The sequence below is a fragment of the Scyliorhinus canicula genome, chromosome 7 (assembly GCF_902713615.1).
Source record: "Scyliorhinus canicula chromosome 7, sScyCan1.1, whole genome shotgun sequence".
Taxonomy (NCBI): domain Eukaryota; kingdom Metazoa; phylum Chordata; class Chondrichthyes; order Carcharhiniformes; family Scyliorhinidae; genus Scyliorhinus; species Scyliorhinus canicula.
The window spans coordinates 54,799,272-54,818,729 of NC_052152.1; positions in this window are offsets into that span (position 1 = coordinate 54,799,272).

The following is a 19,458-nucleotide window of genomic DNA, read 5'->3' on the forward strand; positions in this document are numbered from 1 at the left end:
AACACAACACTGTCCACAATACAGTAGTCCATCTGACCAGGCCCTCATCTCCTGGCTTGAACATTCACTCCCTCCGCCATCAGATCAACTCTGCAGTGTGTACTATTGGGCGGCATGGTAGCACAGTGGTTAACACTGTTGCTTCACAGTGCCAGGGACCCGGCTTGGGTCACTGTCTGTGCGGAGTCTGCACATTCTCCCCGTGTCTGCATGGGTTTCCTCCGGCTGTTCCGGTTTCCTCCCACAAGTCTCGGAAGATGTTTTTGCAATGTTGACTGAGGAATGCATATTGACTAAGACACCAGGGATAACTTCCCTTTTCTTGGAAATAATGCCACAGGATCTTTTATATCCACCTACAGAGCATGTGGGGCTATAGTTTAATGAATCACCCAAAAGGCAACATCCTCAACAGTGCAGCACTCCTTTAGTACTGCCATAGATTGTCAACCTTAATTTTGAGTTCACATTCTGGCGTTCATAACCTGCATTTCCCCTTGACCATTCCAGGTATTTAAGATATATATACAGCACAGAAACAATCCTGGAGTTTATGGCTTCCATTCCCCCCTCTACCTTTCCATTTACATAGTGTACTGCACAGAAACTGCTATTTGGCTTTACTGGTCTATGCCAAAGTTCATATTGAACTTTAACTTCCTCTCTTGCCCCGTTGGATGTTATTTGCACGGGAGCACAGTGTTTGGTACTATTGCTTCCCAGCGCCAGCGTCCCAGGTTTGATTCCCGGCTTGGATCACTGTTTGTGCGGAGTCTGCACGTTCTCCCCGTGTCTGCATGGGTTTCCTTCGGGTACTCCAGTTTCCTCCCACAAGTCCCCAAAGACATGCTATTGGTTGAATTGGACATTCTAAATTCTTCCTCCGTGTACCCGAACAGGCGCTGGAATGTGGCGGCTAGGGGCTTTTCACAGTAACTTCATTGCAGTGTTAATGTAAGCCTACTTGTGACAATAAAGAGTATTATTATCTCAATTTTCTTCATCCAACTAGTTCAGCATAATTCGCTATTCCAAATATGTAGTAAGCCTATCTATCCTTCCTTTAAATGTGTCCATGCTATTTGTCTCTACCACTCCTGAAGTGAGTTTCACATTCTCACCACTCTCTAGATGAAGATGCTCCACTAGTAGCCTCAACAAGGCCGGTTGAAAGCTCCTGTTAGGATCTTTGAGATGTTTGTGGCCAATGACATTTGGGTGCTCAAGCTTGTTAGGGCCTAGCCGTAGAGTGCTGCATCTCAGACTCTACTAGGAGTCTGGCCCAGTTGAATCTCTGGCACTAGCTGGCAGGTATTGGTCAAGGGGGTACTGAAGGAGTGGGTGAGTGGACACCTTCAGAGACTGCTCCCATTACGCCACATCCAGACCTGTAGGACTGGGGCTCATCACTTCCACTGATCTGCAGAAAAGCAGACTGCAGAAGATGAATGACTCCTTGAACGTTTCTACCTATTCAGTCCACTAGTCTAATCAAGACAAGTGTCCTTGAGGTGGAACTTAAACCTTGAAAGGCAACAAATTGAGCTTCAATCAATATATTTTATTTATTGACAACTCAACAATACAGCAACATGCAGAAACAGCATTGTCAAAAAAAACAGTAACATGCCAAAAGTGGTTACAAGATACAAAAACCAACAACTCACACAGCCACCCCCTGTCCCCAATGGCAGCTTCCTCCTTAACCTGGTAGTCTCCACAGTATAAAAACCCCGGCCTGGGTGCATCGGGGAGGGTGACCCTTCGGGGCATGTAAGTTCATAGGAGAATCCTATCTCAATAAATCTCTTTTGTTGCACCATATGTCCTATGAATGTTTCTCGCTCGGCGGATTCACCTATAGTACGAAATTCTTCATTGAGGCCTCTCAATGCATGATAAAGCTGCTTGTTTGATGCCGGGGGTTTTGGTGGCTGGAACCCTGAAGTCCTCATTTCTGGTATCTTCAACTGAACTGGGAAAAGATTGTGCCCTCCTTTAAATAATTTTCTATGTTCTCTCTGCTATGAGTACATTTGTGCAGACTGTTTTGCCTCAACTATGTAGCAGTATCCCAGCTGGTGCCTGAGTGGGATATAGCATGTGATGGTGCATCCACAGGAGGGTTGTCCTCCTCACAGTGTTGTCTTGTGCAGCAACCTCTGGTTTAAAAGAAAACCTAGAGTAAAGAGAAAGGACCAATTATGGCAACTAGATATTTGCAGATAATTGACTGAATAATACAGCTTGAAGTAGTGAATTTTGCTACGTATATTCTGAGCTGAATTAAGGTTACAATTAATATGCGGCATTTTCCTGAAATAAACGTACACCTTCACCTTCCCAATATTGATGACTGGGGCATCTTGCTCTGCTTGGGTAAGGATGATGACGTTACTGACTGTTCTTCTCTTCTTGTTACTCTATATTTTATTTTGTTCTTCAGAAAGAGAAGGGAATTAGTGAGTAGCTATTGAAAAGGTAACTGGAAATGGGTTTCTGCATTTGGTCAATGTGTTGGAAGGTGTCGAAGAAGCAGGGTGAAATAATGTAAAGGTGATTAATATAAAGGGAAGTGTATGCAATGTAAAGGAAGAAATGTATGTTGGGGGGAGTTGGTTGGTTGTGAGAAAGAATGCTGCTACAAGACCATAAGACATAGGAGCAGAATTAGGCCACTCAGCCCATCGAGTCTGCTCTGCCATTCAATCATGGCTGATATTTTCTCATCCCCATTCTCCTGCCTTCTTCCCATAACGCCTGATCAACCTTATTAGTCAAAAACCTATCTATCTCTGTCTTAAAGACACTCAGTGATTTGGCCTCTACAGCCTTCTGCGGCAAACTATTCCACAGATTCACCACCCTCTGGCTGAAGAAATTCCTCCTCATCTCTGTTTTAAAAGATCATCCCTTTAGTCTGAGATGGTGTCCTCTGGTTCTAGTTTTTCCTACAAGTGGAAACATCCTTGCCACGTCCACTCTATCCAGGCCTCGCAGTATCCTGTAAGTTTCAATAAGATCCCCCCTCATCCTTCTAAACTCCAATGAGTACAGACCCAGAGTCCTCAACCGTTACTAGTCACCGGCTGCCATCCTGAAAAAGACCCCTTTTTCCCCACTCTGCCTTATACCAGTCAGCCAATCCTCTATCCAAGCCAGAATCTTATCCTTTACACCATGGGCTTTTAACTTATTTAACAGTCTTCTATGCGGCACCTTGTCAAAGGCTTTCTGGGAATCTAATTAAATCACGTTCACTGGTTCTCCTTTGTCTAACTTCCTTGTTACCTCCTCAAAGAACTCAGATTTGTCAGACACGACCTCCCTTTGACAAAGCCGTTCTGACTCAGTCCTATTTTACCATGCATTTCCAAGTACTTTGCGATCTCATCTTTAATAACAGACTCTAAAATCTTACCAATGACCGAAGTCAGGCTAACCGGCCTATAATTCCCCGTCTTCTGCCTCCCTCCCTTCTTAAAAAATTGTGTTACATTAGCCACTTTCCAGTTCTCTGCGACCCTTCCTGCATCCAGTAATTCCTGAAAGATCATCACCAATGCCTCCACAATTTCCTCAGCTATCTCTTTTTGGACCCTAGGGTGTATTCCATCTGGTCCAGGTGACTTATCCACCTTCAGACCTTTCATTTTCCCCAGAATCTTCTCCTTAGTAATGGTCACTCCACTCACCTCTGCCCCCTGGTTCTCCTGGAGCTCTGGCATCCCACTGGTGTCTTCCACCGTGAAGACTGATGCAAAGTAACTATTCAGTTCGTCTGCCATTTCTTTATTTCCTATTATTACTTCTCCAGCCACATTTTCCAGTGATCCAATGTCTATTTCTGCCTCTCTCTTACTTTTTATATATTGGAAAAAACACTACCCATCCTCCTTTAAATTACTAGCTAGCTTGCACTCATACTTCATCTTCTCCCCCCTTATTGCTTTTTTATTTGCCCTCTACTCGCTTTTAAAGGCTTCCCAATCCTCTGGCTTCCCACTAATGCTCGCCACTTTGTATGCTTTTTCTTTAGCTTTTATGCTGTCCTTGACATCCCTCATCAGCCATGGATGCCTTGTCCTCCCCTCAGCATGTTTCCTCCTTGGGATAAATTTCTGTTGTGCCTCCCCAATAACCCCCAAAAACTCCTGCCATTGCTGTTCCACTGTCTTCCCTGCTAGGCTCCTTTTCTAATCAACTCTGGCCAGCTCCTCCCTGTTGCGTGTGGTGTAATGAAAGGAAATTAAGAGGTTAGTGTATTTGGAATGAAAAAGAGAAGATTGGTAGTGTACCCTTGAGATTATATAGGCAGCAGGGTAGCATGGTGGTTAGCATCAATGCTTCACAGCTCCAGGGTCCCAGGTTCGATTCCCGGCTGGGTCACTGTCTGTGTGGAGTCTGCACGTCCTCCCCCTGTGTGCGTGGGTTTCCTCCGGGTGCTCCGGTTTCCTCCCACAGTCCAAAGATGTGCGGATTAGGTGGATTGGCCATGCTAAATTGCCCGTAGTGTCCTAAAAAGTAAGGTTAAGGGGGGGTTGTTGGGTTACGGGTATAGGGTGGATACATGGGTTTGAGTAGGGTGATCATGGCTCGGCACAACATTGAGGGCCGAAGGGCCTGTTCTGTGCTGTACTGTTCTATGTTCTATATGCTGATGGGAAGAATGGTGTTGTGTAGGTGGGGATGACAGGAGAGTTGTGAGATTTAATTGAGAGATGAAGATTGTGCTTAGCCTTGCTGCTTTTGTGAGGTTATTAATCTCTATTATTGAGCTTGGGTCCTGGGAATGATGCTACTCGTACTGCTCTTTTGAACCACCTCCAGCCAGATCTACTTCATGGTGTCCTTGGAAAGTTATTGTGGCTTCAGGGAAACAATTGTTCCCGACTTGTCTTAATTTCTTGCACCAAGACCAATAGGGTATGGAAAATGGTGAGCAGTACAATCTTTCAGTAATCTGTGCTGACACAATTCTTTTCTTAATTTCTGCAAGCAAAAATCAAAGAAGAGAGGCGGCACAGTGGTGCAGTGGTTAGCACTGCTGCCTCACTGTGCCGAGGACCCGGATTTGTTCTGTCCCCGGGTCACTGTCCGTGTGGAATTTGCATATTTTCCCCGTGTCTGCATGGGTCTCGCCCCCACAACCCATAGATGTGCAGGGTAGGTGGATTGGCCACGCTAAATTGCCCCTTAATTGGGTACTTTAAAAAAAAATTTAAATCAATCAAAGCAGGGACTTTCAAACTCACTTTGAGACCTCAGGTGATGCTCAAATAAATGTGTATACCGTCTGAGCAGGTTTCCCAATTCTCAATGCAATAAGGAGGACAGCTCATCAATTAAATAGATAGGAAACATTGAAAGGAAAACTAAAAATGCCCAGACCTGACACCAACAATATTATACCAACTTGCCATCAGCAATCCCCCACCAGTTCTTCTGGCTGATCAAGTTAAAATCAGGGCAGAAGTCCTTGATAATTGACACTATGAGCTCCATCTTCACACCCAGCTCTTGAAGGATGTCCAATGTTTCCTAAGGAGCCAATTGTTTAAAATATCCTAATCCTTCTCTCACCATTCAGATTCTGTGTTCAACTGTCTGGAAGTATTAATATTTTTTTTTAAAAGCTTCATTTCTATTTGGAGATATCTACCTTTCCAGATGACATTTAAAGCTCTACAGACGTTCTGCATTATGCACGTGTATCTTATAAAATTTTTAAGTAAGCACCATCTGTAACTGCAACAACGTATTTTTCCTGACCTACATTTTTAAAATCAATATAATGGCAGTCAAAGCATCAATAATGGTTCATTTGATCTTGTGATTAAATCAGGTCAGTGGGTTGCATTTTTAATGTATGCACTGCTTTTGATTGACTTTGAGGATAGTTAATTGTTTGTTGTAGATATGTAAACATTTGGGACAGCTGCATTATCTACTTCTTCTTGTTTGCTTTCTGACGATCCATGTCAAATTCCATATTTGATTGGAATATTTCTTTTTTTTTATAAATTTAGATTACCCAATTATTTTTTCCAATGAAGGGGCTTTTTAGCATGGCCAATCCACCTACTCTGCACATTTTTGGGTTGTGGGGGCGAAACCCACGCAGACACGGGGAGAATGTGCAAACTCCACACGGACAGTGACCCAGAAACGGGATCGAACCTGGGACCTCAGCACCGTGAGGCGGTTGTGCTAACCACTAGGCCACCGTGCTGCCCTGATTGGAATATTTCTTTCATAATGTGTATAAAACACAGGGGATGTGGAGGAACAAGGGCTAAGGATTGAGATGCAGGTCAGCCATAATTTAAGTGAATTGGCCAAAATTCCTACTCCCATGTCTATTTTCCTATGATAAAATAAGTATTGTTGCAAGAGCAAATGACACACAGCACCTTTGAGTAGCAGGCCATTGGAAGGGACCTATCTGGAGGAAGCTACAGAATTCTTGTTGTGACATAGAGCAAGATTTGGAGTTTATTACTGGTGCGTGAGTGAACATCCATGTGATGAATCAGGCAGTCACAAGCTTTCATCCCCTTTTCCATAAGCCTAAGTGTGTAATTTTAATGAGGCCCAGCCCTCTTAATGGACCTTCTGTTGTCATTATCAGCTTCTCCCAGTCACCAGATAGTCAAACCTTTCCTTCCTTCTTTCTGCTGTACTATATATATGGCTAGAATTGATCATAGTGGGCCTTTTTTGTTTCTTTGTTGACATTTACCTTTTTTAATCCTTGTTTTAGTATGCTTTTGAAAAATAACACAATATTCTTATTATTAATTTCACTCTGCACGTGTCAAGTTCTCCTACATCAGTACGCATAGAAGCAGAATTAAGAAAAGCCTTGGGCCCAGACTGAATGCACCATGCGCCCAAACATTGACTATAGGGAACTTGTTCTTCTGCAGGACTGAACTTAGGGCCTCTTACCACACTAGAAGCGGCCTTCAGGTAAGCCCTAGGAAGCAATAGGGCACAAAAGCAGTGACAGAGGAATCAGTGCAGCAATTGGAAGTACTCTGAAGATGGGAAAGCACTCCTGCTTTTCCCAGCTGCATATCAAAAACTTAAACAATGCACTTACCATTTAGATGATTGCAGGTGGGTGGATTGCATCGATGCATTGGGGAAGAAGGCAGTTATCTGATTACCATTGCTTGAAAGATGTACAATGGCACAGTGGTTAATACTGCCTCAGAGCACCAGGGACCCGGGTTTGATTCCGAATTTGGGTGATTGTGCGGAGTTTGCACACTCTCCACGCGCCTGAGTGGGTTTCCTCTGCGTGCTCAGGTTTCCTCCCACAGTCCAAAGATGTGCAGGTTAGGTGGATTGGCCATGCTAAATTGCCTCGACACTTAGGGTAGGGTTATAGAATTCCAGGAATGGGACGGGGGCTTGGGCTCTTTCGGACGGTCAGTGCAGACTTGATGGGCTGAATGGCCTCCTTCTGCACTATATGGATTCTATGATTCTATATGTCACTAACATCCAGAATATCCTGTTGTCAGGGCCCTTTCTGTTGATTCCCTTATTTCCCCTTTATTTTTGCTGTTATCATTTTGATCCATGGATGCTTTATGGATATATGCCTTTTAATTGAGCGGTGGAAATGAGAAGTTGAAAGTTACAACATAGTGCACAATGCTAACTTTGGACGGCATAATGCAGACATTTCAGCATCCGAGAGATTGGTGGGACTCGGTTCGACTGGTTGGCTGGTGGCCAATAAATTGGCCAAAAGGTTGTATTTTGCCAGGCAACAGATGGTGATTGGGTCCTTTCTGAGTGGGATGATTTTCAGAGAGCCAGGGGAAAGGCAGTTGGAGACCTGGATGCTGAGAGACATGGACCCAAGCTCGCTCTCCTCTCTTCTCCTCCACCCCCCCCCCCTCCTCCCCCCCCCTCCCCCCCCCCCCCCCCGCCTCATGGTTTCTCCAGAAAAGCTGAATAGCTGCTGTATTTTTGAAACTGCAGAGAAAACCATTACAGACTGGAAAACAGAAATCTCAAACTGAAAGCCTAAATCTTTTACTTATTATTTCCCCCCCCCTCTTTTCCCCTTGTGAATGTGTGTGTGTAGAGGGTGGGGCAAGTTTGTGGGGAGAGTAGGAATTGGATAATAGTTAACTTGTTGTATTTGCTGCATATTTAATTATAGTTATTGTAACTAATAAACTTAATTGTGTTTAAATTTACAAACCGGGTGACTGTAATTATTGGGCAGCTAAGAGCCAAAGACTTTGGGTGTTTTCTAAGAAATATTTATTAATTTCAATTGTGTTGCGACTCTGGGTCAAGTGAGGCTGGAATTGACCCTGCCCTAGCCCGGGAGGTCATAATGCTGTTTATTCGAAATATACATATATTTCCTTGTAATGTAGGATTATTCTTTGTAATTAGATTTTTGAAATTCGTTTGTGGGATTCAGGCGCCGTTGCCTATGCCAACATTTATTGCCCACCCCTAAGTGCCCTTAAAGTTGGTGGTGAACCAACCTTTTGAACCACTGCAGTCCCTGTGATCTAGATACAATCACAGTTATGTGAAGAAGGAAATTCCAAGATTTTGACCCACAACGGTGAAGGAATGGCGATATAGTTTCAAGTCAGGATGGAGTGTGGTTTGGACTGAAATTTGCAGATAGTGGTGTTCCCATGTATCTGCTGCTCTTGTCTTTCCAAGTGGTAGAGGTTGTGGTTTGGAAGCTGTCAAAGTAGCCTTGGTGAGTTGCTACAGTGCATCTTGTGGATGGTACACTCTGCTTCCACTGTGCATCGGTAGTGGAGGGAGTGAATGTTGAAGATGATGGATGGGTGTCAGTCAAGTTGGCTGCTTTGTCCTGGATGTTGTCAAACGTCTTGAGGGGTTATGGGGCTGTTTAGCTCACTGGGCTAAATCGCTGGCTTTGAAAGCAGACCAAAGCAAGCCAGCAGCACGGTTCGATTCCCGTAACAGCCTCCCCGATCAGGCGCCGGAATGTGGCGACTAGGGGCTTTTCACAGTAATTTCATTTGAAGCCTATTCGTGACAATAAGCGATTACACTTGTGACTTGTGCCTTGTAGATGGTAAACAGGCTCTGGGGAGTCAGGAATTCAGTTATTCGCTGCAGAATTTCCAGCCTTGGACCTGCTCTTATAGCCACAGTATTTATAAAGCCGATCTAGTTCAGTTTCCAATCAATTATAACCCCTAGGATGTTGTTAATGGACTTCAGTGATGGTGATGCCGTTGCATGTCACAAAGGGATTAATTAGATTATCTCTTTTTGGGGATGATCATTTCCTGGCACTTGTGTTGCGCAAAAATTACTTGCCACTTACCAGCCAATCTAAAGGCTGAATATGTCCAGCATTTGGACATGGACTGCTTCTGTATCTGAAGAGTCAAGAATGGTGCTGAGCATTGTGCAAATTAGTGGAACTGAATGAATTAGTACCTTTTCAAGTAAAGTATAAAGTAAAGAACACTACTGTATTTGTAAGTGGGTGAGCCCACCTGTTGTTCTTTATTGAACTCATCAGCATAGAATGGGTATGTGCCAAATGAGCCAAACAATCCCCCTTAGGTATATGCCCGCTAAAAAGGGGAAGTTTCAGTTGATGTAGGCTTTAAAACTTTCTATATCATTGCTCCTTTCTAGCAGAAGTAGAGTGTTACCAATATAAATCACTCTTAATCTTGAAGGTCCAAGGGCACAATGTGGGTGAAGCCAGGAGTCAAGGATACACAAAACATGACACCATTTCAATAATTGTCAAAATCAATTATTTCCTCATATTCTATCCTACATACATCCATAAGCACTGACACATAAACTGACCAATATTTGCAACAAACCAACTCTTTTCTGACGGTAATTGTTCTTCTAACATTTGTGCCTCAACAGATGAAGAATGCAGTGCCCTACAGTGCCCAGCAAGTTTACTGAGCTCCACCTCACAGTCAGGCAAGCAGTTTTAGAACCATCCATTCTGCAGAATGCAGCATTCGAGATTGAGGGAAGCGTACTGGGCCAAAACATGTAAGCAAGAGAAAATTGAGACAGTGAAGGAAGAAGGGCGTTACGACCTCCTTGGGGGCCAAGGACTGAGCTGTATACAATTCCCCCCCCCCCCCCCCCCCCTTACACCTCCGAGTATGAACTCCTGTCATTTAGGGTGGGGTTTCCCCTAAACAAGGGGGAACCTCTCTGTATAAAAAGCCTGACCTGGGTGCAGGTCGAGGAGGATGGCCCTTCGGGGAGAGGAGTTGTAGCTTTGTGATTTCGTGCATACCGTAATAAACCTTTGTTCATTCCTATCTTACCATGAGTTTCTGTGACTGTTCTGCCGGATTCTATAAAAGCAGCAAAGACACAGTGAAATCACCTTCATTTACAGAAGCTAGGCATCCTAAGTTCCATGGTCCAGCTTGTAAAAGAAGATTCTTTGAGATCATCAGAAGTTGTTGGAATCAGTGTGGCATTTGTCCAGGAGCTACGGGCACAGGCTAATTCGAATGGAGAAGTATGTGTTTCCATATCTGGGTACTCAGGCACAGCATGGAAAACATAGGACTGAATATTTTGGTGGAGATGGAAGTCCCACTGCTGGGGCTGAATGTAGGAACCAACTCTGCTCCAGAAGGCAGTGAGACACTGGGATGGCATTTTGCCAGTGACATCCAATTAAAAGTAGGGTAATCACTCTGCCCCCATCCCCCTTCCCCTGAGAATGCAGCAGCAGGCCTTCCCGACACAGGCAAACTGCCTGAAGGGGAGAGAAATGGCCCTCAATTGGGCTCTTACGTGATTCAATTGGCCCTACCGCTCGCAATATGACATGGTGGCAAGCTCTTTTTGACACATTCCCTACCATATTATCAGCCCTCCCACCTTCCAGCCTATTGCCACAGCTTTAGGAAAATTCAGCCTATTCAGTCAGCATTGGAAAGAATGGCAGCTCCAAAACCAGCTGCACATAAATGGCTATCCTATAGGTAGGAATGCATATTGTGCCCCAAAGTGAGTGGGATGAGGCACCAAAATGAACCAAAAGTTTAGCCACCTTCTGTAACATCATTGCCACAATGGTGTCTGCTCAATAAGAGATTAGCAAACATATTATGATGGAAGCCTAGGAGCAGGAAGCAGAGAGTTCTGGTATTCAGTGATGATGCTATTTCCCTGGACAGGTGATTTAGAAACATCCAGTCGGCCAGGTATGTATTATTGTAAGGTTGTTTGGTGTCTCAATTAGAGATCTGGGGCAAAATTCTCCAACCCCCCGCAGGGTCGGAGAATCGCCCGGGACTGGCGAAAATCCCGCCCCCGCCGTGGCCGGAATTCTCCGCTACCCAGGAATTGGCGGGGGCGGGAATTGCGCCGTGCCGATCGGCGTGCCCTCCGCGCCGATCAGCGAGCCCCCTGTGGCGATTCTCCAGCCCGCGATGGGCAGAAGTCCCGCCGCTGAGAGGCCTCTCCCACCGCCGTGGTTTCAACCATCTCTGGTGGCGACGGGATCGGCAGCGCGAGCGGGCCCTCGAGGTCCTGGGGGGGGCGCGGGGCGATTGGACCCCGGGGGATGCCCCCACGGTGGCCTAGCCCACGATCGGGGCCCACCAATCGGTGGGCGGGCCAGTGCCATGGGGGCACTCTCTTTCTTCCGCCGCCGCCACGGCCTCCACCATGGCGGAGGCGGAAGAGAACCCCCCCACCGCACATGTGCCGGTGGTGACGTCAGCGGCAGCTGACGCACCGGCGCATGCGCGAACCGGCGAAGGCCTTTCGGCCAGCCCAGGCGCCGGCTGGCGGGCGTCAAAAGCCGTTGGCGCTGGTTTTGGTGCGGCGCCAACCACTCCGGCGTGGGCCTAGCCTCCAAAGGTGCGGAGAATTTTGCACCTTTGGGGAGGCCTGACGCCGGAGTGGTGCACGCCGGGACCCCCAGCCCCGCCGGGTAGGGGAGAATCCTGGCTCTGGTGTCCAAAAGGTTAGATGGGGTTACTGGATTACGGGGATAGGGTGGAGACGTGGGCCAAAGTAGGGTGCTCTTTCCAAGGGCCAGTGCAGACTCGATCGGCCTCATGGCCTCCTTCTGCACTGTAAATACTATGACCCTTAAACTAGATGCTTATCCAGTCAAGGACAGTGGTAACCTTGACTGACACTGGGAGTGCAATGCCTGCACTCTGTGTGGCTGTGGGTCCAACTTTTACACCTTCTCCTTGGGAAGTTAAGCCCTTCAAAGACACTACTATTCTGTAAGGTTTATTTTTTTAATAATCTTTATTGTCATAAGCAGGCTTACATTAACCCTGCAATGAAATTACTGTGAAAATCCCCTGGTCACCGCACTCCGGCGCCTGTTCGGGAACACTGAGGGAGAATTCAGAATGTCCAAATTACCTAACAGCACGTCTTTCGGGACCTGTGGGAGGAAACCGGAGCACCCGGAGGAAACCCCCACAGACACGGGGAGAATGTGCAGACTCCGCAAAGTCAGTGACCCAAGCTGGGAAACGAACTTGGGACCCTGGCGCTGTGAAACAACAGTACTAAACACTGTGCTGCCATGCCAAGAACATCCAATGGGGCAAATGTATTCTTCAAAAGGACAGGTGTCCTTCCCCTCTCACCCACTACCACCTTAATGAAAGCTGTTCATCCTCCTCCTCTTGCACTAAATAAACCAGATTTATTGATGTTACAAATTTTAATTTTAATTTGAAAAATCCTAATTTTATGGGTGGGGTCTTCAAACACTTTTCAAATCTTCCAACAATGAGTGCAACACAATAGTTCTTTAATTGTCAGAGAAAAAGCAACAGAAGTGTACAAGTTGTAGATACTAAGTGAAATGCTACATTACAAATGTTTGTGCCTACTTTTTAGTGAGAAATCTTCACTTGACAGTTAGCAAAAATAGAGAAGTGCTGTCAGCAACTGACACCCCTATTATCATGAGCACTGCATACTAACGTAGATGCTGTTAATTGCAACCCAGATACATAGTTAGAGGATATCTGCAGGCAAACAGAACCAGGCAAAACTCTGAATCACAGGTCAACACCTTTCCCTAAAATCTGGTCCAATTTAGAAACAGCTGAATGGAAAATCACGCCTATAATTTGCATTATAAGGTGAATTTAGAATACTTAAATTATAGGATTGCTGACTGCCATGTCATCACTTTAATTTCTTTATATATAAAAATGTTTAATGTCTGCCCCAGAAGCAGCGTTGCCATGTGATTAGGCAGAACAATGCAGACTGGCGATCCCACCATGTTTTTGCCTCCATCCAATTAAATCCTGGCTTGGAAGGCTTATGGTCAGCCTATAGCCCAGAGGCCAATTGGGGCCTTAAATAGACTTAAGATGCTTAAAAGTCTCATCCCACCAATACTGGTGTTCAATCAGTGGCAGGCGGGGGAACTGAGCATTTGCGATGCCACCCAGTAAACCCTGTGGCCTTTTGGGTAAGTTAGGCATTGGGGGGGTCGCTTCTTCTTGGGCACCCTGTGCCTGATCATTGCAAAGGGCATGCCTTGCAGAAGCCAACTCTGCTGCCTGCTCAGTTAACTGATTATAGTATGCAGTCAGCATATAAAGATCACTATTGAGTGACAGCACATCTGAGCAAAGGGTGCAAAATTGGGAGAGATCAGCACCACCTAAAGCTATTGTGCACTCTTCGAATTTTGGCTGCAGCAGGTGCTGAAACTGGTTGCAGAAGAGTGTGTTAGCAAGAAGGGAACTGCATTGTGGCACAACATGTCAGAGAGACGCTCTGAGATTTTCCAATGCAAAGGCCTTGGTCATGTAACTGCAGTGGAGAAGAGGTATCATATATCTGCAGAGGCCAGGTGGCCCTCCGGACAAACTTTATAGAGGTAGTGGAGCCAGATAGATGTGGCAGTCAAGCCTCAAGGACCCTGGATGCGGTAGAACAAATAACTAAATGATCCCTCACGAATGGTCAAGGTCAGTAAATGTATCTTCATATGCCACAACTGGATCCACTAACCTCATACATTACACCACATTCACCTATCAACAATCTCTATCAATCACAACTCGTACCTAATGTTCATAGCTTCACCGCACATTCACGCATTTAGCACTGCCTCAAGCTTCTCACCCACATCTCATAACTTGCAGACTATATAGCATTTAACTATGACACATCACCCAAGCACATTGCACCACACTCACTGACACAGTTCCCTCTCTGTTGCAGGACAAGGTAGCGATTAAGCAGAGGAAGCTGCACCTAACCAGTGGGGAACATGTACAAATGCATATCCTTAGCATTGAGGAGACAATTGTCACCATCATTGTAGTAACTTGGCTGAAATGATCACAGTATGCTCATACTTTATTCTCCTTCTCTTATCCCACTACATCCTTATCCCACATTATATTATGGTTTACAAGCTGCAGGTGGTGTATGTTTGAAACTCTTGGTTTGCTCCATTCCTTCACCACAACCGAAGCATTCTGCCATACACTTTTCAGATGCACACATATTGCAACTTGGTTAGGCTGTGGTGGAAGAGGAGGAGGTGGAAAAACAAGAAGATTGTGCAAAGAAGAAACTTCGTCTCTTCCTCTTGCACTCACTGCCATCAGCTCAAATACTGGCATTGTGGGTACTACCTGCAGTCAGGGAAGGGGATAAGGATAGAACAGGTGGCAGCTTGCCAGAGGTAAGGCCACACATGAGATCTGTGGTGGGGTGTTCAGCGAAAGGAATAAACAACGTAATGCTTGGTGCATTGTCAGACCCTCATGCAACCTCAGCTTGTTGCAGTGAAGGCTCAGGCTACTGCTGTCAGAGCTGCAAAGTATCTTGCAGGATGTCACAGCATTGTAGCAATCTGTCCTCCCACAGATTGCTATGATTGGTAAGCTGTCAGGAGTGTGATAACACCATTGAATATGAACCTGGTACCCTCTCTTAGGCTGACAGTATTCATCCTCCCATCCTGCAACCACCAGCGGCCTTGCTGTTTTCTGTCATTCTGGAAACCCATACTGCTACTCGATGCTGAGATTATGAAGTTGTAAACTAGGCTTTCTGGGCTAGAGCTGATCAGGTCATCCTGCAGGGTCATGTGCAGCCGTCACCACTGAAATTCAGCAGCTTTCAGGCCATCCCATAATCTCTAGGGACCAATATATTTGGAACTCCAAGGCAGGCACTAAGGGAATTCCCGATGGTGGTTTGTTTGTGTTTTATGCAATATGGCATAGTGTGGTTTATACATTTGGTTTGGAATGTTTATTTTGTGCTGGTTTTGATTTTAACATGGGGCTCATCAGGAAGCTGTTATGGTCAGTAACAGAAGGAGAATAAGCTATTTGTGGACTTTAGAATAAAACAGAAAATTCTGGAAATATTCAGCAGGTCTGGCAACTACTGTGGAGAGAAAAACAGAGTTAACATTTCAGATCAATGACCCTTCTGCAGAACTGGGGACTTTGGGTTCACAGGCACCACATCAGTTAAGTTATTTAGAAACAGACCAATCAGGCTTGAAAAAGGGCAGTGTAGGTCACCTCGTCTTAGATAGATAGAGAAATACAGCACAGAACAGGCCCTTCGGCCCACGATGTTGCGCCGAACTTTTGTCCTAGGTTAATCATAGAATTTTGGACAATTTTTCATGGCCAATGCACATCTTTGGACTGTGGGAGGAAACCGGAGTACCCGGAGGAAACCCACGCACACACGTGGAGGATGTGCAGACTCCACACAGACAGTGACCCAAGTCGAAATCGAACTTGGGACCCTGGAGCTGTGAAGCAATTGTGCTATTCACAATGCTACCGTGCTGCCCTTAAGAAGTTAACCTACACTCCATTATTCTACCCTAATCCATGTACCTATCCAATAGCCGCTTGAAGGTCCCTAACGTTTCCGACTCAACTACTTCCACAGGCAGTGCATTCCATGCCCCCACTACTCTCTGGGTAAAGAACCTACCTCTGACATCCCCTCTATATCTTCAACCATTTATCTTAAATTTATGTCCCCTTGTAATGGTGTGTTCCACCCGGGGAAAAAGTCTCTGACTGTCTACTCTATCTATTCCCCTAATCATCTTATAAACCTCTATCAAGTCGCCCCTCATCCTTCTCTGTTCTAATGAGAAAAGGCCTAGCACCCTCAACCTTTCCTCGTATGACCTACTCTCCATTCCAGGCAACATCCTGGTAAATCTCCTTTGCACCTTTTCCAAAGTTTCCACATCCTTCCTAAAATGAGGTGAGCAGAACTGCACATAGTCCGCCAAATGTGGCCTGACCAAGGTTTTGTACAGCTGCATCATCACCTCACAGCTCTTAAATTCAATCCCTCTGCTAATGAACGCTAGCACACCATAGGCCTTCTTCACAGCTCTATCCACTTGAGTGGCAACTTTCAAAGATCTATGAACATAGACCCCCAAGATCTCTCTGCTCCTCCACATTGCCAAGAACCCTACCGTTAACCCTGTATTCTGCATTCATATTTGTCCTTCCAAAATGGACAACCTCACACTTGTCAGGGTTAAACTCCATCTGCCACTTCTCAGCCCAGCTCTGCATTCTATCTATGTCTCTTTGAAGCCGACAACAGCCCTCCTCACTATCCACAACTCCACCAATCTTCGTATCATCTGCAAATTTACTAACCCACCCTTCAACTCCCTCATCCAAGTCGTGTCGTGGTTCCCCAGGACGACAATTTGTTCGTACCTATTAAAACACCGAGAGTCTGAGAAGCGATCTTTCAAGCAGTGAACTTTATTTTCCTAGCACAAGAAAACAAAGCTGGGATGTCCGGAACAATCCGAAGAGCCTCAGGGCTTACTGTCTTTTATGTACATTTCAACTCCATATCTCAAACTCTTATCTTACTTTACAGCCTTCTTATCTTGCTTTCCAATCTGACCTTGCTTTGGCCACCATTGTTTTTAGTTGGCCCTTTATCTGTCCCATTCGAGATTGGTCGCTCCCTATTTCCTCTCTTTGCTTCTTAAACCATGGTGGTTATAACTCTTGTCCTTATCTTGCTCCTGTGTAAACTTCCCTGCTTGTGAAACAATCGTGGTTATGCTGACTTAGGCCGAATGTATAGAAAAACATGCTCACTCTATTCTTGTCTTTTTATGGCCATTATTTATGGTCAACCATTAAGTTGAGCCACTGAGCAGTATTCATTGTTCTCCCAAGTGACTATTATTTGTCTTTGTTAATTAGTAAATGCTATACTACTTTTCTGGGTCTTCTGCTTTAATCATATATACTTGATTACATTAGGTCACACGAGGTTACCCTAGGTTACATACTCATCTCAATACTCACCTAAATCTACTTTATCATTTCACTAAAACCTATGATTCTGAACTTCATACCTAACTCATACAATATCCAGTACAAATTCCCTTACAGTCGTTAACGAAAATCACAAACAGCAGAGGACCCAGAACTGATCCCTGCGGTACGCCACTGATAACTGGGCTCCAGGCTGAATATTTGCCATCCACCACCACTCTCTGTCTTCTATCGGTTAGCCAGTTTGTTATCCAACTGGCCAAATTTCCCACTATCCCATGCCTCCTTACTTTCTGCACAAGCCTACAATGGGGAACCTTATCAAATGCCTTACTAAAATCCATGTACACTACATCCACTGCTTTACCTTCATCCACATGCTTGGTCACCTCCTCAAAGAAGTCAATAAAACTTGTAAGGCAAGACCTACCCCTCACAAATCCGTGCTGACTATCCCTAATCAAGCAATGCCTTTCCAGATGCTCAGAAATCCTATCCCTCAGTACCCTTTCCATTACTTTGCCTACCACCGAAGTAAGACTAACTGGCCTGTAATTCCCAGGGTTATCCCTATTCCCTTTTTTGAACAGGGGCACGACATTCGCCACTCTCCAATCCTCTGGTACCACCCCTGTTGACAGCGAGGACGAAAAGATCATTGCCAACAACTCTGCAATTTCATTTCCCGTCAGGCCCGGGGGACTTGTCTATCCTCAAGTTTTTCAAAACGCGCAACACATCTTCCTTCCTGACAAGTATCTCCTCGAGCTTATCAGTCTGTTTCACACTGTCCTCTCCAACAATATGGCCCTTCTCGTTTGTAAATACTGAAGAAAAATACTTGTTCAAGACCTCGCCTATCTCTTCAGACTCAATACACAATCTCCCGCTACTGTCCTTGATCGGATCTACCCTCGCTCTAGTCATTCTCATATTTCTCACATATGTGTAAAAGGCCTTGGGGTTTTCCTTGATCCTACCTGCCAAAGATTTTTCATGCCCTCTCTTAGCTCTCCTAATCCCTTTCTTCAATTCCCTCCTGGCTATCTTATATCCCTCCAGCGCCCTGACTGAACCTTGTTTCTTCAGCCTTACATAAGTCTTCTTCTTCCTCTTAACAAGACATTCAACCTCTCTTGTCAGCCATGGTTCCCTCACTCGACCATCTCTTCCCTGACAGGGACATACATATCAAAGACATGCAGTACCTGTTCCTTGAACAAGTTCCACATTTCACTTGTGTCCTTCCCTGACAGCCTATGTTCCCACCTTCTGCACTTCAATTCTTGTCTGACAGCATTGTATTTACCCTTCCCCCAATTATAAACCTTGCCCTGTTGCACGCACCTAGCCCTCTCCATAACTAAAGTGAAAGTCACAGAATTGTGGTCACTACCTCCAAAATGCTCCCCCACTAACAAATCTATCACCTGCTCTGGTTCATTACCAAGTACTAAATCCAATATGGCCTCCCCTCTGGTCGGACAATCTACATACTGTGTTAGAAAAGCTTCCTGGACACACTGCACAAACACTACCCCATCCAAACTATTTGATCTAAAGAGTTTCCACTCAATGTTTGGGAAGTTGAAGTCACCCATGACTACTACCCTGTGACTTCTGCACCTTTCCAAAATCTGTTTCCCAATCTGTTCCTCCACATCTCTGCTGCTATTGGGGGGCCTATAGAAAACTCCCAACAAGGTGACTGCTCCTTTCCTATTTCTGACTCCAACCCATATTACCTCAGTAGGCAGATCCCCCTCGAACTGCCTTTCTGCAGCTGTTATACTATCTCTAATTAACAATGCCACCCCCCACCTCTTTTACCATCCTCCCTAATCTTGTTGAAACATCTATAACCAGGGACCTCCAACAACCATTTCTGCCCCTCTTCTATCCAAGTTTCCGTGATGGCCACCACATCGTAGCCCCAAGTACCGATCCATGCCTTAAGTTCACCCACCTTATTCCTGATGCTTCTTGCATTAAAGTATACACACTTCAACCCATCTCCTTGCCTGCAAGTACTCTCCTTTGTCAGTGTTCCCTTCCCCACTGCATCACTACGTGCTTTGACGTCCTGACTATCGGCTTCCTTAGTTGCTGGACTACAGATCCGGTTCCCATTCCC